We start from the raw sequence: 12029 nt of genomic DNA, 5'->3' as shown, positions 1-12029 counted from the left end.
TATACCACTCAGCAGTCTGGGTTTGTTAAGGAGCTATGATATTTTGAAGTGCTACCGGTACTGTACGTCTTCCCAACAACAACAAAAGCCTCATGCCTTTGCTGTGCATTTGAAAGAGTTAAACCCAACACAAGGAGGTCAGCCAGGATGGTTTCACACAATGCCAGAACTTTGTAATCACTTATCTGATGTTTCTGTGGTGATTTTTTCCCCCCTTAAAAGCCTCAATAATTTGTTCACAGGGCTAACTTGGCACAAGCAGAGTGAACCATGGGGAAAGACCATTCTAAACAAACAGGATGTGCTTCAGTGGCACACTGGTGTTTGAAGCTTGGTGGACATGAAATTTCCTCAGTACTGGTGGGGGAAATTACTACCTTGAATTTTTCAGAGCCTACTTATGAACTCATTTAGTTTTTGCCTTCCCTTCCCTTCCCTTCCCTTCCCTTCCCTTCCCTTCCCTTCCCTTCCCTTCCCTTCCCTTCCCTTCCCTTCCCTTCCCTTCCCTTCCCTTCCCTTCCCTTCCCTTCCCTTCCCTTCCCTTCCCTTCCCTTCCCTTCCCTTTCTTTTTTGATGTAGTGATATTTTCTGTTGGAAAAGGAAGAAATAAACCTTAGAAAAGAACATAAAAAATGCTGAAAAATGGGGATTTTTTTTGGTTTGTTTTATGTTAATCTGGTACATTTTAAATTTTTGTGACAATTACAATTTAAGTATCTTATTAATACCTATTTTCATACTCTAAACAGCTCGTTTTTCTGTTGTTATTGTGTTCAGTGTTCATCTGTCCTCTCTTGTCTGAGTACTTGAGCACTGACATTTGCACAGTGTCCTAGGTTTGTTTGATAAAAAGCTCCAACAAGCCCTTTTTTTTCCCACTTGCAATACATTTATCATAAAGGACAGGACAAAAACCAGCCTGCACAGTTTGGAACTGGGTGAGGGCTGTGTGATTGTTCCTTCCCCAAAAGAAAGGGTGTACCTTTGTTACAGATATACATGCAGGATCATCGTAACACCACTTTTTCCATCTGTCATCCTCTATTCCAGCAGCTGTGGGGGGTGGGACAGAGCCGTGATTTCTCCCTCCATCCCGTAGAGCTGCTGGTGAGGTGCTTTCTGGACCTGAAGCTAGGCAGCGGGCATTTTGGCTGCCTCCATCCTCGGTTTTAAATGTCTCCAAAGATCTTCCTTGCATGAGATACCAGTGCAGAGCTGGTGAGACTGGAAACAAGACATGAGAAAATCACCCAGCCCTCTTGCAGGCAAGTTGTACAAGCAGAGACCTGGCATGAGCTCTGTCAGAGGAAGTGAGGAGCTGGGGGCAGAGGAACTAAGCAGGTTCCTGATTTATGACGTGCCGCAGGAATTGCTGACAGAGCTGTAGGGATTACTTGGGGTACTGCTGATTCCTTCTTGTTATCACTGTCAAGGCTGAAGAAGTTTTGGGGAGCTACATATGTTTCTGGAATATGAATCCTGAATGCTCAGAAAGTCAAAGGGGAATGAGACTGCTGTGGATATTGCATTTGACATAAATGCCACAGAATAGCTTAGAGGAATGTGCTGTAGCAATTGAGTCCAAAACCTGCTCACTGATGAGTGCAAAAAAGTTGGATCTTGCGATTCTGCCTCCTCCCACGACTTATTTTTTTTGGGCAGGGTGGTGGTGCATGTGCTATGAGATGGAAATAAATAACAACAGCTGCTTAAACCAACTGTCTTATGGCATTGATTTAGGATTTAGGAACTTTTGAGAGACAAGCTTTGATGAAAAAATATTTATTACCTATGAAAAAACCCTGATTTTTAATTTATATTTTGCTTTTAAATCATCCTTCTTTTACAAAAAGTAACTTCTACTCCCATCAAAATATCCAATATATGCATTTTGGCATATATTAATATTGGTGTATGTTACAATTCCTTTATTTGAGCATGCATAATATTAAATGAATATTAAATGAGAGAAAATAATTATTTTTTAATGGATGCCATTTTCCGTCTGTTTTCCCTGGATAATTCAGTGTATCCCATTAAAACATAAACTGTGACTAAACTTTTCTCTCCAATAATCACATGGTCTTCTACTCAATATTGCTGCAAAGATCTTGTGTGCCCATATGACAAATGCTGTTGAACTCTTTTCTATAGCTATTTTGAAAGACACGAAATGTCTATCCAAGCCTCATATTCTCCCTGACTATAGCAGCTGGTTAAGTGGGATCTCTGTCCTTACGTTAAAGTCAGTGGAAATCCAAACTTAAAATATCTGGCAGTCAACCTGTAATGTAGAGCTGCAAACTTAATGAAAAATACAAATTTTCTTAATTTTGGAAACACCAAAATCACCCCCAAATTATCAGAGGCTGCCCATGATTTATAGCAAAGATATATTTACATTTTCTTAAAAGCATGACAGATTAAAGGATGCTTTTTTTTTTTTTTTTCTTATATATGAATTCTGCAATATATTCTCAAATACAAGAAGTGTATTCCTTTTTGTCAGTGCGTTCAGTTACTGCTAACATGTAAAGCAAAAGTTTTTTTTTTCTGCATTAGTAGCCATAAAAGTTTTCAATGTTTTCTATCCATAAATTCTTATGACCTTAATGTCTATGAAGTGGATTACTGAAAGGTATGTCTGTATAAAATAACAAGAAATAAAATTGAGGCAATATCAATGAGACCATCAGAAATCAGGAACAGCTTGAACTCATAAACCTCTTTGTATTGTTCAGTTACTCACTTAATAATTGTAAGAATACCTGTATCTTGATTAGAAGATCCCATTTTTTAATTTATTTTGGCTTTTCCAATAACATATAGATGTTGCCTAGAGCCAGACAAAACTAATCTGGAACAACGCAAATAACTATGCTAAATTGCTAAATTTTTGTTCAATTAATATTAGATATGTATTTCATTTAGATTAAGGATTTGACATTGCAATTCTCATTAGCCACTGCTGAAAAAGTTTTGTGTATCTTTTACTTTATTCTGTACTTATAATTCAATGCATGCATTTATCATGGTCATTGGGTTATTTAGTCATTGGGTTAATCACACGAGTTGATTTGAATCTGTTCCTGATCTTTGTCTATTGTAAAATAATCAAAATTGCAATCTCCTTCTGCAGTCATTGTACGTAATAGGCACTTTGGTCTGTCAGATTTTTGCTACCTATTCTGTCCCAGCATTTTTGGGCAGTTCATCACAGGCTGGGAAGCTCTCATTGGTCACAGGGAGCTGAAGACTTCAGGTAATGAGATTATTAGTCAGCATGGGACAGGTTCTAAAAATTACAAACTATTTATCGTTCAAGCAGACTTCAAAATCAGTATATATATATATAGTGCTGGAGCTTGGTTCTGTTTTGCTGTCGTGCCTCCACAAGTGACACGTAGTAGTGCTCACATATAGCTTAAATCTTCATTTTATGCACTTATATTACCTCAGAATTGATGACTGTAGAGGTCGTAATCCGGAGTGCCTGTGGATATCTCAGGCACTGTAGCATTTTGTCATGCACTGTTTATTATTCAACTACTCAGGCAATGTCATAAAAATCATAATAAAACTAGGAAGACACATCACATTTGACCCTTGCTGAATAATTTAATAAAGCTAGCTTGGTACACAAATATGAAAGAGCAATTGCTGATAAGAGCAGAACTATTGCTTCCTTGTCTGAGAATTGGAAACAGTTCAGAAGCTTTATTAACTATTCGGTGTCTTCATCTTCAGTGAAGTTTGTCCCTTAGGCCATAACCAAATGCTAAGCTACTTGTCTCTTCTCCTCCTCTCAGCACTTGTGCTGGTATCTTTCCTTGTGCTGTATACGATTATGTTCTCAGTTTTGCTTATGTCTCTGTGCAATTATCCATGCTTTTTTCTTATGGATGCAATTTCATTTTCACAAATATTTTTCTCCCCACAGATATATATTTGTTTATAATGATCTCAAGTGGATATACCTATAAAATTTTAGCTTTTTAAGAATGATTGTTACATGCACTCTGCTCTGAAATGGACAAAATTTCTTTTCCCTCGCTTGAATGTCCCCACAGTGAATACTGGAATAATTACAAAGTTTACAAATCTCCAGAGGCTTTACTCTTTTAGCCCCCTGCATCCACTGTGACAAAGGGCCTGTGGGGGCTTCAGGGGCAGTGAGGTGAGCCACTGCTATTCACGCCCTGCCCCTCATGAGATGCAGAAACTCGCGGGGCCCTTGGCCCTCTGTCAGGTCTGCTACCACCGTTTGGCCAACCCGGTTCTTCTGGAGATGGTTGTCTCCGATTGAAGACTCCTTGTGCTGTCAGATTCCCTACTTCCATCAGTGTCCTGGCACCCCAATGACTCTGCCCACGGTCTCCCAGGGTACAGACATGGGCTGGGGCCACCTCCTGCCCCATGGCCACTTCCCCAGCACCTCTCTGGCAGCCTTGAGCCTTTCTGCTCCTCTGGTGCTTGCCAGAGGGATCTTTTTTCTCAGCACAATGTCAGTTTAACAAGCTTCTCTCTCACCCACTCTTTCCAAAATTGGTGGCTGCCCTGGTGCTTCAGTGAGACCTACATGCCCACAGACGACAGGGAAGCAGTGCTGCCACGATGTCCCCCTGGCAGGCTGTGGGGCAGAGCATTTCTGGCCACGAGCACCTTCCCTTCATTGTGAATTCCTATGGGCTGCATGCCATATGCAACCTGAAAATTTAATCTGGTGTTTGGGGGAAGAATGGAGCCTTGGAGAGCACCAGAGGCTCCCAGAGCACCAATATGAAGTGCAGTGCTTCAGAAGTGGTACCTGTTTCACCTGGGAGTAAAACCTGAGGTAAATTTTTAAGCAGTCAGAGTTGCCTGAGTTGAAAATGGGATGATGAAGACGTGTTACAGACGTAAGATGAAGTTCAGCTTTCCTTTTATACCTCAGAGGGATTTTCAAGCACAGAGTAGTATAAGCTACTGGCATGAGTCTATGTGCTGCGTGAGGCATACAGCTGTGTGACTGCCCTCACAGAGGCTGGGTCCCAGGCCGTGAGTAGTTTTTGGGAGGGCATGGTGGGCCCCGGGGATGGCACAAGGTGAGGTGCTGGGGACCTGCTGTGCAGCACCCTTCCTGTGGGGACATGGTGCCTGCCAGCTCCGGAGGGAGGCAGCTCCAGGTAGAGCAAAGGGCTGGCTGTTGGGGGTGTCACTTGCTGGGGCCATGGAAGCTCAGGAGTGGGAGCAGGGAGGGGACAGCACTCGGCTGTGGGGGCTGGCATGACTGGGTGCTGCAGCATGTGAGGGCAGAGCAGCCATCTTGTCTCACCCAGAAGCCTGGCTTTCCCCGCGGGCAGGCAGGGGAGGCAGCAAGAGTGGCACTGGGAAGCCTCTGAGAAACCTGCTGGGTGTTTTCTCCTGAAGGTGAAGCCCTACTAGAGCTTCACACCTGTGGACTGCTGTCCTGGGGAAGGTGCATGGTGGCCAGGGACAGGAGGCAGGGCTGTGCCCCTCACTACTGCAAAATGTGTCTTTTCCTTAGGTATGTGGCATCAGCAAGGAGCAGCTGAGTGCAGCAACCGGGGTAGAGCCTGTCTGTCTTCTGGGGTTGGCTGGGAACAGCATATGCCATTTCTGCACTCAGCTTCTGTCACATGGGGCACTGTGTAAAACTAAATCCTCCTGCCTTTGCAGGTGCCACCGTGGGACATATCAGAGCCACATCAGTATTGTGGCAATCCCAGAAGATCTGTGTGTGAGCAGTGATGTGGCACTGTCAGGACCAGTGTTGGTGGTGAGAGGGGTCTGGGGATTTATTTAATAAGTGTGCTTTGAATCCAAAATAGACTGCTCCTGTGAGCCTTAGCTTTAGGCTGGCTTTGCTTTCAGAGCATTTTGCCAGATCATGTCTCAATCTGGACTGTGAGTGCTGGGGCTGAGACCTTGACAAAGTCTCAGGCATGAGGACCCCATCGTTCGGACAGGCCCTCCTGGCTGTCACCCTGGGCTGGGTGGCTGTCCCCAGGGCTGGCCAGGCTCACCTCAGTGGGAGCCGAGCAGGGTGAAAACAGCTGGTGGGCCTCTGCAAAAATAGTTGGCTTGGGTGAAATTACTCTGTAGATCTAGGCAAATCATAACTGAGCTTTAGACACTCTTCGAACATGCAGCAGGAATTTCTGCCTGCCTCCTTTTGCCATCATCATCAGTAAAGGGCTGTGTTAATGCCTTAGATTTAAAGCACCCGGGAGGAAGCTGTCTCCCTGTCTGTCCGCTCCCATTCCCCCTCGAAGGTTAGTCTGGTATTATGTTTTAAAACTTTAAATGGAAACTAAAGCTGTACTAGTGTGGATAGTATCACAAACTCTGTTGCCAAAAAGAGACTCCATGTATATCATTTTTTTAATCCCTAAACTTGAAAAAAAACAACCAAAACCCTCCTAAAATGAATATGCACAGTAGATAAGGAGCTCCATCTTATGTCCATGTGCACTCAGGCACTTTCCTTTGATTTTAGTGGAAATTTTAGGTGCGTGAGGACTAGTGATAGGAAAGATGAGCGAGTCAGGCAATTTTGATCTGTGAAACTACAGTTCTGTTGCCTCTATTCTGATTCTGCTCAAGTTCATCAGGAAAGATTAACTTTGGCAGCTTATTCAGTGACTAAATCTTGATATTTTTGTAGCTTAATTCATAACATAACTGTAAGCTATTGCCCTGTGTTTATATTTCCCATCCATTTCTCACATTTCCAAAGCATAGTGATATGTGATCCTGGCAATTTAGCTACCATAATTGGCATTTTTCTAGGGCCAAAAGGAAACAAATTCCTTATCCTCCATCCTTCTTTAATTTCTGAAAAACAACAAGTAACATGGTTAATCCTCTTTTTGATCTTTTTTCCCCCCTTTGAGTTTTTCTTATGGTCTTTTCCTTTTAATCTTTTACTTTCTTTTTAATCTTCACTCATTGTCCCCCCACATTTGAAGAATTTTGTGTACTTACATCTCTAAAAAGAATTGGACCACTTTATGGAAATAACTCTTTAGGATCTTGTTCAAAGCGCCATTATGTACTTTTAGCTGTTAGGGGGAGGGTGAAAAGAAAGGAGAGAAAAAGCAACTCTAAAGCAGTGTTTGTTTGTGTAGCCTAACAGAACATCAATTTGTTCAACTAAACACAAATACAGTACACAGATCACCCTATGTTACAATGAAACAAGATTGTATTAGAGGAGCAGAACAGTGAATGAACATTTCCCTGTAATTAGGGTTGGGTCATCTCATCTGTCTCCTGATACAGGTGTGTTTGGGCAAGAGCACTTCAGGAAGAGCAAACCAGGGCAGCACAGCTGAGTTCTATCAGCCTTTTGCAAACTGCTCTCATCTGCCAGCTCTTCTGAAGCAGCAAGGAATATGCTATGCTGTGGTGCATAATGCTTCCTAAGGCTGATGGGAGGGCTGTTGAGGCCCTAATGCTTGGAGGCTATATCTAACCCCATGAGCTTGGAGGTAGAAGAGTTTGTCTGCTATGGTATGTGTATTCCTTGGTTTGTAGTGGTTTTGTATGTGCGTATGTAGGGCCTTTAAACCTTGCCTAAAGTGGGCAGTGCTAAGGTTGCAAGTCTTCCTTTTCATGTCATAATTTCTTACGTTATGTGGAGGCTTACACCGTGAGTAGTTATGTGGAAACTGGTAAACTGTAGTATTGATTATCATGGGCTTGCTGTGAGCTAAAGTAGTTCTGCTTGCGGGGAAGACCTGAATATCCTGCAGTGTGTATGAAAAGTATAGAGCTGACTTTATTGTACCTGGATTCTGAGTTAGAGAGCTACCTCTGGGGTGAAGCCTGCATATTGAGTTTTGTGATCTAGTGTTAGCACGGTAATCTTGGTTGCAGGCTCAGGCTGGTATGGATCTGACCCTCTAAAACATGAGGAGAGAAAGTACAAATTTCTGTGCAGCTGTGTGAAGAAGCATAGGCAACTGCTGAGATATGTGGAACAGTCAGTTCATTGAATAGGGTAATATGAATTAAAACACTTCAAGAAACAAGCGCTGTGCACCTCAAGAAGTAGTGTGCTGCAGCTCTGAAGAAGCACAGTAAAGTGTAGGCATAGCACTACTCACTCATGGTAAACCCCAAAATATCACTTCAAGTCCACAGGTGTGATTCTTGTCACTTGTTTTTCTACTCAGTTGCAGCATCCTGTTGTCTGTCTGTCCTTCCCCCTTATTTGTTTATCTATTATTGCTCGTACTAGAAAGCCCAATAAACTTGGCAAACAGAGGTCGTGGGTTTTTCAAGCAGGCAAGAAATTTACAGGGATTAGCTTGTGTCCAATTTAATTTATGTAGAATCTCATGCTCCTTTTACTGAAGCGAATTCTTTAAAAAACAAACAAACAATGAGAGTTTACAGAGTTCTGGAAAAGTTGCAAAACCTAAATGAAAATCCTTTTCCAGTTACATGAATATAAATTGGGCATAGTTCCCCTGAAGATCTTATACTAGTTTAATAAATGTATTTTATTTGTAGTTAAACTGACCATAATGCTTTTCTCTTCTGTCCTCAAAACACTATTAGGTCCTCTAAATCTGTTCTCCTTCACAAATGAGAATAGGTGAATAAGATCTCTCCCGATAACTTGGCTCTAACCAAGAGCAGGATTTGGCATTGCTCTTTATAAGGATTTTTTTTTTCTTTCTTTCTTTTTTCTTCTTTTAGGCTGATTTTAAAACAAATAGTTAAACATGGAGCTGAACATTTCTTCTAGAAGTGGAATATTCTAAATGTACTTATACCATAGTCTGCTACTCATATAAAATTACAGACTTCACTTTCATCTTTCTTTTTACAAGAAACCCTTAATGACAAATGCAGGCTGTTTAGTGATACCGATATACTGCAATCTTAGCATGTGAATTAGTCATCATACAATCAGTTCAGGGGGTCAGGCCTAAAGAAACAGTTCAGAGTTGGCAAACTGCTAGTCGGGTGATGTGCTCTCCACTTCAAAGTCATGGTGCTTACTCCCCAGAATTCAGATCACAGAAAGAAACAGCTGGCATTGTCGTTTGTGGCAGTAAGGACTTTTTTTTTGTAGCAAGATAAGGTTTCACTACTTTGTAAAACAACAATTTACTTTAGAGTGACCTAGCCTGTAAAACACAATAGGAAGCAGGAATCTGCAGAGCACTGCTCTGCTGTTATCATGCGAGGAGACATGACCTGTGACAAACCATGCTGAAGAAGACTTAACCCCCTTACTCCTTGCCTGAAAATATTCAGTGTAGTCCACTTGTCAGTGACAGTCAAGGTTTTCATTTTCCAGAACAACTTTACAGGCTGATCTTTCCTGTTTGGGTATTATTCTCTTACATTTTTCCAGCATGGTCCATATCTGTGGCAACATGCAGTTACAGACTACCAGCCCTAATGCTTACACAGACATTATTCAGCTTCCTGCTTGAGCTCTGAGGCTGTCATATTTCAGCTGAGAGTTAAAATTTCATGTTTAATTTACTGATGGCAGCTGGCTGAGAACAACATATCAGTACTTAGATTGAAAACCCTTTCTTATCCTGAATGCTGGTGTTCACGCAACAGGCGATGTGTTTGCATGGGCTTTCCGTAGGGACTGCGTGGAAAGGTGTCAGATTCTGGGCCATCTTCTTGCACAGCCTGCCAACTGTGATGCCGAGAGGTTGCACCTGAGAAGGGCAGTTAGAGATGCTTGTCTGCAAATGTGTGTGACTTGTTTATGTGCGTCGAATCAGAGACAGACTTAAGCACCTTCCTCCACTGAGGGTGTGTTTTGTTTGTGGGTTACGTTTTGTTTTATTTTATTTTTTCCGCCAGACCTCTATGATGTTCAACTGGAGCTTTTTAAGTGTTTTCACTCGGTGACCTGAACAGATCTGTTCACCAAATATGGTGCGGGGGAAAGGAGAAAAAAAAAAATAATCACACGTTTAAAACTGCCTGGCAGATGTACGTCTCAAGGATTTGTTATTGTTCCATTATTGTTATTATTAATAGACTTCACTTCACAGGCAAGGCAGGCTTATCAGCCAAATGCCTCATTATCAAATGACTGAGACCCAATAAGTGCTTAACAGCATTCCTTACCAAAAGAGGAAATGATTACAGGCCAGATCCAAGTCCTGTTAAAGCGAGTGGATAGATTCCCACTTCAATGAAGTATTGCTTGGGGCCCCTCGGCGCTCGTTCTCCTCCGTGTTTTCTTACATGCTTTTTAATTCACCAACATGAACCAAACAGCTCTAGCTGCTCTCATCTCACAATGTGTTCTGCAACTTTTGGAAAGGAACCTGGACACAAGGAAAAATGCTACAGAACAAAAAGAGCCACAATACAAACCATATGACAATGCCTATTTCTTCATCCTCTTTGTCATGTTGTTTTACTCTTTCCTGGCATTAACTGTCTTTTTTGGTTATGTACGCTCGAAGAAAGCAATTTCAAAGAAAGATCCTTACCAGGAGTTCATCGAGGATAGGAATCGAAATAAGAAGTGGAACATGACCCGGCCAGTGGTGGTGAAATTTGACTTTGAAGAAGAAAGTATTCTTTGAACTGCTTAAACCAAAATACTCTGCAAATGCACTGGACTGTCTCTCCTGCCTACATTTCAAGTGAAGATCTACACATTTATCTTGTTCGTCTGTGCCCCTTACAATAAGTCAAAGCATTGCTTAAAATAGGTAATGGCAAAAGGTTTTTTTTTTTTTTTTTTCTTCATTTGTTGCTGAAATGTAGTTTTGCTCAATATTGGAAAATACTTTTTAATTTTAAAGCAGCAGTGAAAAGTGGCCATTTTTAGCTCTTGCTTCCAGCTGTGTGGAACAAGAATGGGAATCCATCGTACATCAAGACTCCAAATTTACTTAAGACAGAGGACTAGTTTGTGTATGCACGTACCTACACAAGGGGAATGCTGTCACTGCTGAGTTGCTCAGACCTGGAAATCGGTGGGTAGTGTCCCTGGAAAGTGCAGCCCTGGATCTGCAGAACGCTTTTTACCATGCCTAGACCAGCAAATACTACTTAACATGTAAATATAGTAAAGCTTCTCTTGCATTCCCTCCCCTCAAAAATTAATTTCACATGCTGTGGCAAAAGATTCAAAAAACCATCTGCAAAATGTAATTAAAATGCATCTTGTGGAAAAACAGGTTATGTATTCAGTGAGTTTGGAGTTCTTGCCTTTTCCATCTCTCAGATGTGTTTATTCTTTGCCAGCTTCTCATTTGAAATGTATGTTTCAGTCCTAGTGAATGGTAACTACAACGGATCACAAACCTAACAGAGAAACTGCCTCTATCTGCAATAAATGTCTAACTGGTAAAATGTTGCACAGGCTTCATTCAGACTTGTGCTGAATACGTGAGATTTGCTATCTGATTTATTGATTTTTCTATTTAATAAATGTTACAGAACTATGACATAGAGCACATAGCCCTACTTAGCATAAAAGAACAGTGCTTATTGCTTTGTGGTACCATGCATGTGATATTGCACTGCTTAGTGAGCACGCTGTCTTCTAAGACTCTCATTTGTTTGTATTCTTATCTAGGATCACTCAATTTATGGTCTTTACTTGTTAAGTAAACCTCTTAGGTACACTACATATATCTGCATTACAGATGCAGTTGATCCTCAGAGGGCTCTCTGAGTGTAGTATGTACTTTCAGGTGAAAGTTAGGCTCTGATTTTTCTTAACATGCATATGAAAATAAAACAGCAAATTTTTATGAATATATTAGCTTTTCTTTTTCTGCTAGTGGAATTGCAATGCCAAGAATTTGATTTAAAGCGTGTTCATGGTTACTTGCTGACTATTTTAGGGATGTGTGGATTTTTTTTTTTTTTTAATTCTTTCAACATTTAGAAAAAGTTCTTGTATGTATTCAGCCTGGGCTGAGCAATCAGATGTTGTTGTTCCTATTTCCTCATGGGATATGTTAAGCGTTTCTGGTGTGTGTGTATGTGTGTGTGTGCGCGCATGAGCAGGGAGGTTGATG

The 12029-nt window shown here is 41.4% G+C and overlaps 1 long non-coding RNA gene across 1 annotated transcript; it reads left to right on the top strand.

Annotated features, from left to right (window-relative positions):
• Positions 1-7033: 7033 nt before the first annotated feature.
• Positions 7034-11763, top strand: LOC106019229 (uncharacterized). The gene is made up of 2 exons (XR_002405237.4): positions 7034-7515; positions 9844-11763. It is a non-coding gene; the product is annotated as an uncharacterized lncRNA (long non-coding RNA).
• The last annotated feature ends 266 nt before the right edge of the window (positions 11764-12029 follow it).

The sequence above is a fragment of the Anas platyrhynchos genome, chromosome 9, assembly GCF_047663525.1.
Source record: "Anas platyrhynchos isolate ZD024472 breed Pekin duck chromosome 9, IASCAAS_PekinDuck_T2T, whole genome shotgun sequence".
Taxonomy (NCBI): domain Eukaryota; kingdom Metazoa; phylum Chordata; class Aves; order Anseriformes; family Anatidae; genus Anas; species Anas platyrhynchos.
This window is presented reverse-complemented; position numbering and strand designations above follow the sequence as displayed.